Source organism: Cyprinus carpio, chromosome B8 (genome assembly GCF_018340385.1).
Source record: "Cyprinus carpio isolate SPL01 chromosome B8, ASM1834038v1, whole genome shotgun sequence".
NCBI classification, from domain to species: domain Eukaryota; kingdom Metazoa; phylum Chordata; class Actinopteri; order Cypriniformes; family Cyprinidae; genus Cyprinus; species Cyprinus carpio.
This window is the reverse complement of record NC_056604.1, coordinates 18,917,898-18,935,284: the sequence shown is the minus strand read 5'-3', so window position 1 is coordinate 18,935,284 and position 17,387 is coordinate 18,917,898. Positions and strand designations below refer to the sequence as shown.

General features: G+C 37.1%; 1 pseudogene; it reads right to left on the bottom strand.

Moving 5' to 3' along the window:
• Positions 1 to 506: 506 nt before the first annotated feature.
• On the bottom strand, positions 507 to 17,043 carry LOC122138153 (annotated as a pseudogene).
• Between the last annotated feature and the right edge of the window lie 344 nt (positions 17,044 to 17,387).

Sequence of the window (17,387 nt, the reverse complement as noted above, 5' to 3'; positions counted from 1 at the left end):
ATATTTACACAAACAAGGTCGAATCTAAGTCTGAGAAAATATGTTCTCCTTATAATTACTGCTATTTTCATGATCAATGTAATAAATCCAGTTGCAAAACTAACAAAATATACATTTTGACATCCCATCACACTATATTCTTCAGTAGAAAATGTACCAAATGTGTCTGAAAGCGATTTAGTCTTTTAAATACGCTACAAAGATCCAAACAGTTTTGACACAGATTATTGCTCTTATGCTGTTAAAATGAAAATGCTTTTCTACAGTTACAAACCTACATGTACATAATGTCATCACAAAAAAGACAAAACTTTGAACAAGAACTGAGAGAGAAAAAATAAAATAAGACAAAAAAATACACTTAAGTTGTTAGCGTTTTAATCTGAGAAATGAACTAGTTACTTACAGGTTTAGCTCTATATAGAGGAGCAGGAGGTTAGTTTAGAGACTGATATGACAGTAATTCATAAAACAGGAAATATGTCACACATCACATTAATAGTGTTGCAGCCGACATTCCACCAGTTTAGGGTTGATTCATGTCATCTAAAAACAGAGAGCTTGAGAAAATAACGACGACCCTGCGGCACGTAAAGTGCATCCGTTATATTCAATTGAAATCACCACACTTCAAAAATCCTTCCTTAAGATGTGGGGAAGACGTCAGAACCATGAATACTCTTGTACCTGTCACTCATTTCAATGATAGCCGTTTGTAAATGCTGTGGCAATCAGAGGGCCCTGTAAAGATAAAAATATGGCGTGATTTTAATGCAGCAAAAAAGTAATCCTTATTTTAGTTCAGTTATCAAATTCATAGTTCATCAGATTTTCTCGATTATTTAAAAAAAATACACTAAAATGACTTGAATACACTTCTTATATGAAAATCATGTTTTTAATGACTTTTCTGTGAATTATTTATAACAATTTATAATAAATAATAGTAATTATTATTACCTAGAAATATTACAGCTAATAATTACTACTAATATTTGAAAATATGCCCTACAGACATTATTTATGTGTTTTTTTTTAGTTGGATATTTTTTAGAGTCATTTATGTTATGTAATTTTGTTTTTGAAAATGGTTGAAATGCATTTTTTAAACCTTATGGAACCAGTATGAATACAAAGAGAACATTTCTAAATTTCTTTTTCACTTTGTCATCAGTATTATTACATCATTATTTTTATACTATTATAGTATTTGTTAATGTTTTGAGTTAGCTTTTATTTTTAGATTTTAAGTTTTCATTTTAAATGTAGTTTAAGTTTAGTAATTTTGTGTTTTTGTGGTTTCGTAATTTTAGTACTTTTGCTTAAAATTATTTTCAAGTTATTTGCCAAAGCAAGATTTCTCATTTTTAGTGATGCTGTTTTTTTAAGTGTAGTTTATTTCCAGCTTTATTTCAGTGGCTGAAAATGTTTTAAATAGTTTTTAGTCCACAATAGCAGCACTGCATGTCACTGACTCACCCCGAGGCTGTGGCTGAATCCAGTGCTGGGGGCGGGACTTGCAGCGCTGATATAGCTACTGATGGTTGAGTCCTGATTGGCGGTTCCATACAAGTCTGCCATCGGCCCAGGGCTGCTGGTACCTAAAAACCCAGCTGAGCGAGAAGAAGTTGAGCCTACAGAACAAATCAACATGAAATTCCACAATGTCTCAATGACTTTTCATTAACAGGAAATCTTAAAGCTATATAGGCCAGCCATTGGGGTGTATGCTCTTATTTCCAAAGCATGGTTCATGTGTGGGATGTAGAAAAAAGCTAAATTCTCGCACCTCTGACCACAGCTGCTGCTGCTGCGGCTGCCGCCATGGGGTTGTACGCCGTTAGAGGAATGGCTACGAAAACATCCGCATACACGCAGAACAAGCAAACAAACAGGAAAGAGAACTTAATCAGTATCAAGCAGTACGAAAAGCAGTGGGAAAAGTGCTTGCATCATTCTGAGAAAGAAGCGATGTTCTGATAATGTGTGGTAACACTTGTTATGCAGGATTTCCTGGGTGCTGTTGTTACGACGTAAGCTTACGGCAATCAGATCACACTATGCTGTGTGTTGGCCGTGTGCAATAGCTGCTTGTGAAGCTCATAGAGGAACTAACCTGTGAGCTCAGAGGGGGTGGGGTGATGTCAGAAGGGGGGTCCTCTCTAAGTGGAATTCTAGAATGGAGATAAACACAGAAAGCTGTTTAAACATACACACAAGTGCTGTTCACACTACACACATGGACAAGCACTACAGGGCCTATAAGCGGCAAGACACACAGAAAGACAGTCTTAGACCGCCTCTCTGAGATTTACAAGCAGCTTCTAATATATGTGGTTTCACACATGAAATCTAATTGCAAAATGTGGAATTTCCATATTTGATGACTATTAGTATATTACTTTGTGCATATGGAAATTGAGTGACCTCAAATGTTTCACCAAGACTGCCAGATAATGTTCAAAAACATATTTAGCAAATTTAACTAAATTAGTAGCAACTACGCAATTTGTATCTGACAGCCATAACAATACGGTCAGTGAATTGGTTATATGCAATTATACAACAGTTCATTCTGGTCCTGGAATCTGATTGGCTGAGAGGAGTGCAATATTCTAGTGATAACAGAACTCCAACCATTTCACCACTTGTATCACTCCGTTTGTGGTATTGGTTAGTGTCATGGCAGACGCCCAAATCCATTATAATTTTATAAATAATACTGTTTTTAGGTCACGGAATGTAGTTTTTAGGCATGAATGTAGTTGTAGTCGTGCCTACAGCCATATCACAGCCGTGCCGATATACAGCCACATCGCACGGCCACTCATGTGATATTGCTTATACATAAACTGATAAACAATCCCTTCCTGATTCAAAACCCCAATATCTAATAATATTTCTGAGTGTTTGCAAAGACCTATCCCCAAAAAAGAGTTAATTCCCGTGAACCAATGTGTGAAAAGTCCTACAGAATGCATGAGCTGGACATTGAGTCTTACCGGGGAACTGATATGTGTATCCTGGTGTGAGACTAGTATAGCTGCGACCCGCATATGTTGCTGCCTGGAACCCTGGATAACCTGGGAAAAAACACCAATTAATGTCTATTCATAAAGTATTGTGAGTAAATAACAAAATGATATAATATTTTGTTAAACAATTATATGCATAATTTTAATATTATGCACAGTTATACGATAACTCAATATCAATATTAGTCAATATAGTAGAAAAAAGTGTAGCATTTGTGTCTTCGGTATGAATTTTATGGCTTTTCCAGACTGCATTTTTCACTCTGAACACCAGAGGGCAGAAGAGGCCATTCCATGCTTTAAGCTCTAATCATCCTTGTAATCTACTCTCTTACCCAGCATTCCTATGCCGAGCATGAAGGCGTCCATCCCATAGGGCATGACACGTGCACGACCTCTTGAAGAGCCTGTGGGTGACATCACTTCTTTGGGCTGGGCCTTCTTACACTCCACCTGTGAGTGGAAAGGGAAGATAACACAAGTTGTAGCAGTGTGTCTGAAATGAAAGAGTGTCTCAGAATGAGAATTCTCACCATCTTGTTGTTGATTTCGTGGAAGTGGATCTCACAGACTTTCTCCACCACATCTTCATTCTCAAAGGTCACAAATCCAAAACCTGAGGAAAGAAAGAGAAAGAAAAGACGCTCAGGCCACAGTTTACATTTGGATTTCCATTTCAGCCATCATTATAAACAATGTCTAAAGTTCATGTACTTCGGTTCAACTCCAGATGAAAAGGTCAGATGAAACTACTAACAAATTCTACTTCCCTTCTCACAAACCTTGTTAAATAAATACCAGAATGATTGTGACATCACTAAAAATACAATGATACTACCTTTTTTTGGGGAGACATGCACCATGGTATATAATATACAATCACTGTACCACAGTACCACCACCGTACTTTTTATTTAGGGTCCAAAAGTCTGGACCCTAAAATCACCCCGCAAGTATCTGTAAAAACTAAATGAATGTGCTTTTTCTTTGTTCCTGAAACCTCTACATTTTGAGGTTAAATATTTGCGAATGTCCTTGTGACCTCAAGGTTCACCCTTAATACTGTAATTACACAGATTTCCTGTGACCTGTATTCTTTTTTAAACCTTTGAAATCATACACGTGTCCACTTTGTCTCCGTTAACAGTGCTAGATTTTCTCAATAAAAAGTTCTACTGTTTTTTTCCAACAAAACTTGCTTCTCTCTTCTCAAGTGCTGCTCTGGTCTCCTGTCTGTCTCTCCATGTATCTCCTCCACCTCTCCGCTGGGTTGAAAGGCTGCGGTAAAGCCATGCAAGCTGTCATAATCGATGTGCTGTTGAACCGGCGAGGGGGAGCGAAGGGCGCTTAACGAGGTTTTAGCCTAAACCCTGATTAACGAACACACTAATACTCAATCTCTCTCCTCACCTACCGCTTATCCTACAGAGTACAGGATGGAGGGCCATGGAGAAGAGATGGAGACAGATTGGACCAGGTTTAGGAAGGGGAGATTGGCTGCACAGTTATTTAATGAAAATAAAGAGAAAGGGAAATTTACCTCTGTGTCTGTTGGTGGTTTTGTCGAACATAAGCATGGCGTCATCCACCTGTAGGACAGGAAGAGAAAGAGATTATTTGTTATCTGTAGTATTAGACACAGTTTTTAATCTTGTGATGACGTATATCCAACTGAAACAGGATGTTTGAAGGAACATAAAAGGTCATGTCTCTTCTTTTGTAAATGGCCATTAGGCTTTAGCTACATCATGGCCAAAACCATTATATGCTACATGATGGTCAGTTTGAGTTGATATTAAGGGCATTTGATTGGATAAAAATATGAGAAGTGCAGGATGAGTCATCAATGTTTTGTTTGTTTTGTTTGTTTGTTTCAGTTTTTCAGGGAAGTGAAAATATAAAATGTGTGTATCTGCTAGTTTTGTCAACTTTTAAGGCAGTCTTTAAAGGTCACCACAATTTAGCAATTTAGCATTTAACAGCTGACGGTAGCCACTGTCTTCCATAGTTATAAAAATAAATACTATGGAAGTCAATGGCTACTGTTAACTGTTGGTTACCAACATTCTTCAAAATAGCTTTTTTGTATTCAACAGAAGAAAGAAACTCATACAGGTTTGGAACAACTTGAGTAAATGATGACAATAGTTAGAAATAGTCAGTAAAATCTATTTTACAGTTTTTTTCAACTGCTTACACACAAGATCTTTACTTGTCACATAATTTCTGAAACCTGACACTCAAGACACTCACACTCCAAGGGCCAGTTTTACTAACAGCTTGCAAACTGTCTTTTGGCGTTAAAATTGTACTGTCAGGTTTTACTAAAGACGCGCGCAGTGACGAATTAGTGCTGAACAGGCGTGGACAGTTATTTTTTTGCAACTGACCTTACTGAATATGCATTTGTAGGAGTTTCCCTTTCAGACACAAAAGGTATGGGGGGAGAGTATTAAAATGAATCACGCAATGCGTTTTACTAACGTTTGCACTCATCAAATTACTGGCATTTGCGCCATTATTTAATGCCTCAAAAAAGCATGTCTTAAACTATTTTGAGCTTGAAATGGCTGCAATTACTGTTGCTAGGAGGAGGCACAGAAAGCACGTGGTAGAAGGGAAAGGATTTTTTTCCACATGTATTAATTCATTTGAATGCCTGAAGAACACATTATCCGAACATATCGTTTGCCGAGACATGTTATTTTTAATTTGCTTCAGAAAATAAAAGACGACTTGAAATCCTCAACTATGTGTGACCCAATACAAGGTCTATCAAAACTTCTAGCAAACCTTTTTTGGCCTTCGGTTCTTTTCAACGTATGGTGACTTCTTAATTTGTTTATTCTTTATTTGCGACTATGCTAATGTGTGCCGTGCTTGGTTGGTCAATATGTAAATGAGATGTTGTGTCTGTGTTCTATAATTTGCACATTGTTAGTAAATCACCCGCAGAAATTTCCAGGCCCATCGGTGCTGTTTTGTAATTGTGCTCTCGCACTAATTTGCCCTGTTTAGTAAAACTGGCCTTATATCTGCAAAACCATACACTAATTCTCGGTCTTTGAAGTTTTCAATTCGATAAAACACTTTTTGCAAAACACTACACACAATTCTCTATGTAACACACAAAAATCTAACAGGAATCAGTATTATGGCAAAGCAGTTTGCAAATGTTTGCTTTTGAGATGTGTTTGTGATATTTTGAATGCAGTGCTTCATTTTGCAAGTGATGTGAGGCATTTTGCATTTTTTGTGTGCAATTCAATTTGTGTGTAAAGTTTGGAAAAAAAAAGAGAAAATGTAATTTGAAAATGTAAGCAGTTGAAAAAAAACTGTAAAGTACACTTAAGTTAAAAATATACTTTTAAGATTTGAAGTAGCCTACACTACAAGTGCACATTTAAAACATTGCAAACTAGTTAATTAGTTGGAATGCTAACTACAATTTCATAGGGTTTCCGTTAGAAGAAGGGACTTCTGACTTGCGTTTTAGCATCTGTATGTTTGTGTGTGCAAAAAAAGTGTGTCACTGTGAGCATACTGACAGCTTCAACCTAAAGGTCAGAAGTGAAGGTCAGACTTCGAGGTCTTTGTGTGAACAAGAAAGAGAAGATGAAAACGGTTTCATATTCAATCTAGAATATGAAACACAAGTGGACAGCCTGACCAATCAACACTTGATGTGTGCACACGCTCACAGTCTCTTGGTGAAGACTAACTAACCAAAAGACCAATAAACACTCTCTGTGTTCCTTCTCCATTTCCTTTTACTCATCTTTTAATGTGTGTGCCTGGAAAAAAAAAAGTAGGGTTTAATATCACTAGTTATTAAATGGCTGATATTTGGTCATTTTGAGATGGTTAAAATTTATTAACAACCCTGCATTTTTATCAATATATAACAAACAAAATATTTTTGCCTTCATTTAATTGAAAACCAGAACAGAAAACAAAGTTTCAGTAATTAAATGTGGGTAGGGATATAGGGTAGGGATAAATTAGAACCAGTGGTATTAAAAGTTGGGTAACACTTTATTTTAAGGTGTCCTACAGTGTAATTATACATGTAAGTATTGAGTAATATTAATTAACTACATGTACTTACTACTGTATTTGGTTAGGATTAGGGTTTGGATAGGGTTACTTACTTTACATAATTTACTGTTATTATAAAAGTAAGTTGTAGTTTATCCATGTTGTGTGTGCAAAAAAGACATTGACACAGTCAAAATGGTTAATTGAAAAACTGCTATTTGTTCCTGTCATGAATTTTGATCCTCCTATTCCAGTCAAACTTTTTTTTCCCCTAATTTTTTCAGTTGATGATATTTTGGTGGATCACGATACAAAATAGTTAGTGAACTTTGAGTAAATATTGTTTAAAATAAGTGTTCGTGTAATTTAATCAATTTTATGCACATTTAATTTTTTTGTCACTCACCACTGTTGTTATGGTAGTCATTCAGCATTATATTACGTTGTATTTGCCTATATGGCAGTCTTGAACATAAAGAAAAATCAACAGTTTAAGTCACCAATATTATTGTAGAAATGTGAATTTAAAGAAAACATATATATTTAAAAAGTGTTCATTTAATTTCATAATTGTTTTTTTTGTTGTTCATTTCATTTTCTGTCATTCAGCATTATTATTATGTTGTGTTTGCCTACAAGACAGTCTTTGACATAAACAAAAAATCAACAGTTTAGGTTACCAATATTATTGCATAAATGTATGACAGAATTTTATGTGAATTTAAATTTGTCATATAGAATTGTTTTATGTTATATTTGGCTAAATGGCAGTCTTGGACATTAAGAAAATCAGCAGTTTTAGTCACCCAAACTCTTAAACAAACAGAACAGAATTCCTGTAGTTCAGACAGCAGTGCAAGTGCTAGCATTGCCAAGGACAAAGCTTTGATTCCTAGGGAGAGCAAGCACGGATAACATGTTTACCTTGAATGCAACACAAGTTGCTTTGGATTAATTGTGACGAGAGGTATGATGATAAAACAAGCATTTGTCTGGCCTTGTGATACAAATAAGGCAGCCCCCATAAATCAGCTGTTATTATTGACAATAGTCTTCATCTCATGTGAGCGTACATGATTTATCACATTGTCAAATCTGATAATATTTTCAAAAGCAACTGGCTACATGAGGGAAAATCCTGAGTGCACCTTTAAAGGTCAGATCAAGTAGAAATTTGAGAGCTTTTCTCACTTTTTACACGTTTATATTTAATAACCTTTCAAATTTTCCAATCTTAACTAGTATCTTTTTTTTAATTGAGCTACAAATCGAGTCCCGTCTTGTTCTGTGTGCTTCTTATCATGGTGTCTGTTTTTCTCTCTCCATCGTTCCCTCTCTCCATCCCTTGTTCAAACCAGGCCAGAACACAAAGTGACCAGTGAGGCAAACTAATCTGCAACTTCCCCGGGTGGCTGCGACTATCATCTCTCTCTTTTTTCTCTCTCTATCTGCATTCCACACTTAAGTATGGCTCAAGAATGATGAATTATTTTCTGCCCAAGTTTTGCGCTGACATTGTGTAACTGAAGTGTGATGCAAAGAAACGTTAGATGATCTATTACAGAAGCCTGTCAGATTTTGGGGTGTACAGTATTGTTGTGTTACTTCAGTTATGAACAATCGTCCTGTCCCTAAACACACAGTCTCTCCCTCATTTTCTCTCCTACACACACACACCCCAAACACAAAACCTTTTGCCCGCTAAATTACTTGGGGACAATGGATGGGCAGGGTCACCGTGGTAACCGGGTAGGAGGGGGGCTGAGGGCAGGAGCAGCTGTTCCATCAAATTAATTCAGATTCAAGTAATCTCCCCCACCTTCCCCTGCAAACAAAACTCACCCCTTCAAACTCTCAAACTCTACCCCAACTCTTTCTCTCAGTCTCTCTGCGCCTTTCTTGTTCCCTCTTTCATGCTTCCTCACCAATCTGGCTCAGATTTCACTCAGTACACCTCTGTTAAACCTTCAGAATGATTTGTTTGTGTTATTTAATTTAAACTTTATTTCAACTGATGACTTGATGGGTTGAGTCATTTTTGATGCTGTTTTAAAAAAGGAAGAAATAAAAACACCTATGACTGTACATTAAACACTACTGTTCAAAAATTTGGGGTCAGTAATGTTTTTTTTTTTTTTAAGAAATTAATACTTATATACAGCAAGGATGCATTAAATTGATCAAACGTGATTGTAAGCACACATCTTTATTTACTTCAAATTTTTCTAGAACTTTCTATTCATCAAATATTCCTGAAAAATGTATAATGGTTTCCAAAAAAAAATATTAAGCAGAACAACTATTTTCAACGCTGATAATGATAATAACTACATTTTCCTTGAGCAGCAAATCAGCATATTAGAATGGTTTCTGAAGGATCATGTGACACTGAAGACTGGAGTAATGATGCTGAAAATTCAGCTTTACATCACAGGAATAAATAACATTTTAAAATATAATAAAATAGAAAACAGTTATTTTGTAATAATTTTACTGTATTTTTGACCAAATAAATGCAGCCTTGGTGAGCATAAGGGACTTCTTTTAAAAGTATAAAAAATATTACTGACCCCAAAGTTTTTGTAGGATCATGTACAGACAGTAATTAATGTGTTACTGATTATTATCATATTATACTTTATTGTATTCATATTTAATCCTATTTATTGTATTAGCCATATTCCTTGTTCCAAGCCTAAGAACATAATTTACTCATAGTACAATCACTGTAACAGATGACTTACCTTTCCGAACTGGTCAAAGTACTGCTTTACATCTTCAATAGTAGTGTTCACTGACAGACCTCCAACAAAGATTTTCTTTGTCCGAGTCACCAACTGAAAAAGAGAGATAGGGTGGAGAGATGAAGATCTTCAAAAATAACAAAAAGCTGTATATTATCAAGCATCTTGACCACGTGGACCAGTCAGGCACATACCTTGGGCTGCGCTCGTCGCGGAAAGGCAACTTTCGGGTCAATCTAGAGGAGAGTTTGAAAGGAGAAGGTCTAGTTTAGAAATTTTGGAGAAAGAGGGAAGACTGACACCAGCACAACCAGGACTATAAATGAGAACATCAGTGAGAAGCTCACATCCTCTGAGCTCTGGTTTCGGTTGGGTCTCTCTGCCCTTGCAGGGACGTCTGCATGTGTGTTTTAAAGGCTCTGACTGCACCCTGCATCAACTTTACTGTCTGAGAATGATGGTAGTCATACATGCAGAGTTCAGGGAAGGACAAGAGCGATGAGAAATGAAAAAGAAATGTAGATTCAACTAAAGAGAGAAGTGACAGTGAGAAACTATTAAGAAGAGAATAACGCTCCATTCACACTGACAGTGATTTTATTGCTAGATGTTGCCAGGTTGTTGTATTATTGGTCGCTTGAAGACGTTCCTAATATTTCTGGTTGGCTGCGCAATTGGCCGTAGTTTTTGGGACATCGTATTACAGATAAGTAAGTAACATAAGTCTCTGTCTAAGTATAGACCTGGTTATACTATATGCAGCATTAAAATGAAATAGACTGAATATGTATTATTTTTGTATTGTTATAGTATGTGTTCTAGGGGCTGCATAATTAATTGGAATAAAATGACTGAAAATAAAGATAAATAAGACAATTATTATTATTATTATTTTTTTGCCTGTGTAAAGTTTATTTATGCAAAAAAAAAAAAAAAAAAAAACTTTTAAGTACTGCATAATGTCATAATTCATAAAAATCGTATTAATTTTTGGTTTTGGTACGATTTTGTAATGTTTTTAAAAAGAAGTTCTTTTTTATTTTAAGACTTAAGAAGCCTCTTGACAAGGCTGCATGTATTTGCAAAAAATGTAGTAATATTGCAAATTAAAACAATCCAACTGCTTTCTATGTGAATATATTTAAAAATGCAATTTATTCCTGTGATAGCAAAACTGGATTTTCAGCATCATAACTCCAGTATTCAGTGTCACATGCTCCTTCAGAATCATTCTAAAATTATTTATTAAATGATTACAACATTATTATGATTTTTTAATCATTCTTTCTTATCATTGATTTTAAAAACAGTAGTGCTGCTTAATATTGTAGTATAAACTGTAATTCACTTTTTTTTTTAGGATACTACAGAACAGCATTTACTTCAAATAGAAAATCTTTTGTAACATTGTAAATGTCTTTACTGTCCCTTTTGATCATTTAATGCATCTTTTCTCAAAAACATTATTAATTTCCTTCAAACCAATTGTTAGTCCCCACATTGTGACTTTTCTCATCGCCAACGGTCTCTGCCGCTCATGTGACTGGCAAATCTGGAGTCGCTTTGTTGCTGTCAGTGTGAACACCCCTTAAATCAGAGAGTGTAACGTTCACAGACGACAGAGAAAGTTCACAGGTTTCTGTGAGAGGCAAATGGAAATGGATGAGTATGACTAGACAGAAGAGGCTGTCAAGGCCACCTGTGACTGGACAAGAGAAGGGTCAGCTTTCCTGTAAACATCACTGGACGACATCAAAACACTCAGGGAAAACACCAACAACAACGTTTCCTTGGAAGAAGACAGTGGTCAGAAACTAAAAGAAGGCACAGAAAATCAAGCGGAAAAGCATCCTTGACCCACACACTCTTTGACAGCCAAACAAAAATATTTTTGTTTGTTTGTGTTTTGTTTGTTGTTTGCATGTATTTCTATTCTTTTTCTTTCTTTCTAAAAGTCTGATTTAAAATTTATTGGTGTCAAATCTGGAAAATGAGCTGTGAAACATTAAAAAAATAGTATCCAGCTCCTTGAAACTACAGTATACTTGCACTTAATGCATTTAAAGTTGCTAAAAAAGCTAAATTTGTGTAAAGTGTAGCAATGACATTTGATACCACTAGATTTTTTTATTTATGAACCATGTGCAGAAAAATTTGATGTTGATTAGCACCCATTGCCACAGTAGACAAACTAAAATTACAAAAAACTCAAGATACTCTATATTAGTCTATAGTCTAGTCCATCTATTTACCAGACGCTAGTCTACGTCATTGCTGTACTGAGGTTGGTTAATTCTAGAAGACAGTGAAGGCACCAGTACAGCGCTAGCAGCAATGATTAGTCTGTCCGAGAGAGAGGGTTCGAATAGAGCTACGCTAAAGAGCTAGCAGCTCTGAGGTAAACTACAGCCAGTTTACCAGAGTCGCCTGTTTGTTTTCATACAACAGACTACGAGTAACAGAGATTCTTTGTGAATCTAGAGAGTAAAATGAAGAGGCTAAGCTGATCTGATGCAGAGGCTACAGTTTACAGTATGTCTATAGTTTTCTAGACTACTCTGATAGTCAACTCCGGTCCACAACATGCTAGGAAGGGCCGCACCACTCCTGCGTGCAAAATCAACCCAAAAAAACAAACAAAACAGCACAACACACACCAAACAAACAAAATCAACATTACAGCCACCGACGCACATGAGAGAAAAGCTGAGGATAAAATGTTTGGTCACATAAAAACAGATTATTGTCATTCGAGCTGGTTTTGACCATGTGGAGGAGTGGAGAGACACTGAAAAATAATGGATTTTCAGTAGGGGCTTGTATGTTTTAAAACCCATAGACATTCAATACATTCACATTAAGTGGTCAATCTTAAACTTTTACGCTTTTTGGTCTTGAATATTTTACTCTTTGCAATTTTATCACGCAATGCTCAATGAAATGACAGCTGCAATGTGTCTATTAATCATTATATAAAATACATACAATGATTACACAATTCCATTCTGAGGGAGTTTTAAGTTTATCCACTATTGATTTTCACTAAATTTACATTAGTTTTAGACATGAGGTTTCAACTCTTCAACTTTGACACTTTTTCAGTCTTCATTTTTTTTTTGTGGTGTGGTGTGTATATTAAACATAGTAAAATGTGATTTATACAAATTACTAGACCATTTCTACTGTAAAGCACGGTTTTAAATTCTTAATTAAAATGTATTTTGATCTTTTTTTTTTTTTTTTTTTTTTATGGGGGGCATATGAAGAAAAAAAATGTAAAGAAAATAATATAGTGGAGGGTGATAGACCTATTCTGATATCATAATGAAGAAAAAATAGGAAAAAAAAGAAAAACAATTCTTTAAAATACTATTTTGTTTTTCATTTTTTTACTATTCGCTTACATAATATTTGAAGAAATCTGCTCCACTGCTTATAAATGTTTAAAAATATGATGGTCCACTAAATTTTCATTTCTTTATTATTTTAATTTTTTTTTTTTTACAAAAAAAATATTGATTAAGATGTGTATAATCCCATGTCTTCAATGTGTAAAGGAAAATACCTTTTTTTAACTGGGGCACTGACATTTTTTATTTTAAAATTAAAACATGTTAAACTTATATGGAAATGAAAATAAAGATTAAACTTATGTTAAATAAAAGTGTTTTAAAAACCATCTGCAAACCAAAATGAAAACAGAACAACTACATTTCTAAGAACCTTGGTGTGTTTTAAAACATTCTCTTTTTATCTTGTAAACTTCTTATGTGCTCTTTTGTATTCTCACTTGACACCAAAGGTCGATATTACAGTTTAAAACCTCTTTTTTGAGTGTTGACCTCCCAGCGCTTATACACGTCAGTATTAAGCGAGTGTGTGCACAACAAAGGCACACTTGTATGGATATTGCTGATTTATGTGGTTTACTTTAAGGGTGTTTTCAAAGGCTGTCAAACTTCTCTGTGGCTCTGGGAATAAACATTACCCTGTGATTCACAAATTTTCCATCTTGGGGGAGAACAAAAACACATCCAGTGACACAGCTTCTTTAACATGAAAACACATACTCATCATCATTTCAGGAATACAAATAAAAAAGGGACATATCTGAATAGTATCTGACCCACAATGTTGCCCTTGAAACTGCCACAATTGCCATCCCTGTCAAAACTTTTTAAAGTCAATGGACTTTAACTAAACCAGGGTCAATCTTTAGGGTCAGTCGCCAAAACCCGAGCGGTGTGTATCAATCAACATACAGACAAACACACAAGCACACAGAACGATTTTCTGCACCAATCCACCAAGAACACTCAGCACAGCAGGTGCGTCCCAAGACCGCTGACTAAAAAATTGGTGATTTTTGAGTGAGTTAGCCACCACACGTTTCTCTCTCAGTTCCTGGCCCTCCCCTCCTCCATTATCCCAGTCGCTGAGCTCGTTAAGCGAATCTCCAGTTTAAAAGTCGGCCCAGGCGAGCAGCCATAAGGCATCCTTCCAGGGGCACAGTCCTAGAGGGTAAAGCAGGGACAAAGGCCTCCATGTTCCCCTGGCTCTGCTGCTGCTCTCACTCTCAGGGGGGAGGCATTAGAAAAACAGCACACGCGGCCCAGGCGTGGAAGACTGGAGCTGAGAGCCACTTTCTAAGGAGCCACTAGTTTACTAAGCACTCGCTGTCGTTTTTTTGTCTTTTTTCTTCACGGTGGGCGTTTTTGGCCAGTCCTGGGCTTCCGTGCCTTTTCCTTCGGAGTTGCCTGTTTCGGTGTAAAATTTTGAAAGCACAGACAGAACACACAGTTTCGTTTTGTGGTTTGCCTTGTTGTACTACCTGTTGCCATTAGTGCGAGGCGGGTTTTCACACTCAAATGAGGAACTAGTGCCAGAACTTTCAGAAAAGAGGGAGGGAGAGAGATGAGAAAGATGATTTTTTTTTCTTCTTCCTTCGGGCCTCATGCTCCCTCCCACTGACAACCCCTAGGGGGTGACTCCACTGTCGTCATGGTAACCAACGGGCAACCATTGTCCCAGGACCCGCCCCTGCTCTGCACAGCGACAAAGACTCTCACACAAATAGATGCACCGCAACACAAAACCTCGCATATAAAGTTTTCCTTTTCTAGCACTCTCACTGAATCTACTAATCCGTTTTGATGCAAAATCATGTTTGTTTTATTCATCCAATGAATGTCATTCACCTAAACAAGGCCTAAAAAATCCTTGTACAACCGGTTAGAAAAAACAGCAGTGAGGCATCAATGGACTAGGGGAAAAAATCTGAGTGCTAATGTGTGTTGGTGAGGCACCTCTTGAGACAAGGCACCACAAAGGATTCCCAGCAACTCCCTAGCATACCCTGTGTTCAAGGAGGGGTCCCTAGTTACCATAGCAATTTGACACAGAATAGGGAATGCAAATCCCTGACAACCTCAATGAGGAACGGCGGTGAAGATAGGAACTTTTTTCTCGCTCTCTGCTCTCAAAAATCCTCCCAAATTGTTTGACCAAAAACCCAATTGTGAAGAGGCATGAAAACCTCACAAGCAATACACAGCATCTGTGACCTCTGAAACAATTATATATTTGCATTTCGGTCAGTCAGATTACATGCACTGAAATCATTAAAGCTCCATCCAAAAAAAAAACAATGTGACTATCTGAAGTGGTTTTAGTAAACGCAACACAGGAGGAGACAGGTAGCACAGAAGAAGTTCAATGATGATAAAAAAACTCACAGTTTTTCGAGTCCAGCTCTCATGTCTGGACTTGGGCCCAGACTTTGTCCACACCAGCTTGGTCAACAAATGTGACAAATCCGAAACCCCCTAGAGGAAAGAGAGATGAAAATTACAACACCTCCACCCATTTGTGCATAACCGGACAATACGCGCAATAAAAAAAGCCTTTGTATGTTTGTTTGTCGCTTCCCAGGTCAGGTTGGCTGTCCCTTACCTCGAGCGTTTTGTAACTGGATCTCTCATCACCATACTCTCTTTCACTTTCACCAAACTACTTCAGCATTAGTCCCTCAGAACCCTCTGAAGAACGCTAGGAGGAGATAGACTAATATTCAGAAAACATTACAAGGTTGAGAAGCCCAACCAGATCATGGAAAAGATTATTAATTGATGACAGTCAACAGTTGACAACTGGATGACATCAATCAGTGTCGATGATCTTCTAAGAAAACTGATGTGAAATACCAGGTGAGGTCATCCGGCATATGCAATACCTTTTAATATAAATTAAGATCGATCTACTCTAATTGAGTGTATTTTTTGCTATTATCTTAATCTTAAAAATTGGTTTTAAAAAACACACCAAGTTTGGGCTAACGTATAGAGATATAGTCCACATAATACGGGATTCTTAGTTACCAACTTTGTTGAAAGTAGGTGCCCTGCAGACAGCAGCTAAACGCCAAAAGAATAATTGTTCATCTTATTAAGATGATTCCATAATAGATGGGCCGACTCAGATGACACGGAAGGGTATTAAGAGTTCTGTGCCGTGGACCGAGTAACTCAGCGTCATTCAAAACCACAATGTGTCCTACATACTGATGACCAAGCCATACAGCATGGACAGCAGTTGTGTTGAAACTTCTCTCCATTCACTCAGCTAAACCGGTTGTCTGGGCTGTTTTGCACAAACGGGTCAAGCCACTTTTTGGTTTTCTCTCTCCAGATGCCTACGTGCTTACTAGAGTTTGACCAGCATGCATACCATAAAACCCTATGCATTATAACAATGTCTATCACCTTTATAGCTACTATCGTTAATCTTGTTCCTATTTGTTGCAGTGGATTATTATACGGTGGGTTCCAGTCGTGCGGTATGGTTTAAGCCCCATTTTTCTCCTAGATATTAAAATTGCATTGTGAATTTTGCAGGTTGTACTCTACTCTTTGTAGCTTGCTTGAAAGGTCTATTGTAGATTTTATTTTAAGACTTGGCCATTACACAGTAATTCAGTGTTTCTATTATGAATCAGATCGGGTCCTCTTCGTAACGTGGCTACCACTCACGCTGGCGTTAGTCTGACACATCAGACCACCAGATGAACATTTTTACTGTGAAAAACAAACACAAAACAAGTTGATCAACAAGTGCGCTAGCGCGTGTTGCGTTTATGAAATCAGGAGGACTGACAAGACGCAGAAGAGCCGCCTCAAGATCTTCCGAAGAACTCCATAACGGCATTTGATTCTCGGGTTAAACCTCATTCCGACGTTTGATGGATGTGTCCTGCTCGCTGCGACATGCGGCGTCCAAAAGACACGTTTCACTCTTTGTTGAGTTACGTTTTTAAATTGATTGGCGATCTGCACCGGCCTCATATATGTAAGTCAATTGAAGATATACGGAGGAGAGGAAAAGGGAAATTTTTAACCATGATTCGTGCGGGAGAGTCCGAGGATGACAGGGTACTTGGGGTGCCCTTCCCGACTCCATTGCGCGGCTGTGTTGTATCCTCGTCCGAGTACGGTGCGAGAAAGGAGGCAGCAAGTGTGGAGAGGCGGGATTGGCATGGGGTGAGTTAGAGCTCAAGCCCAAGGACTCCACCTCT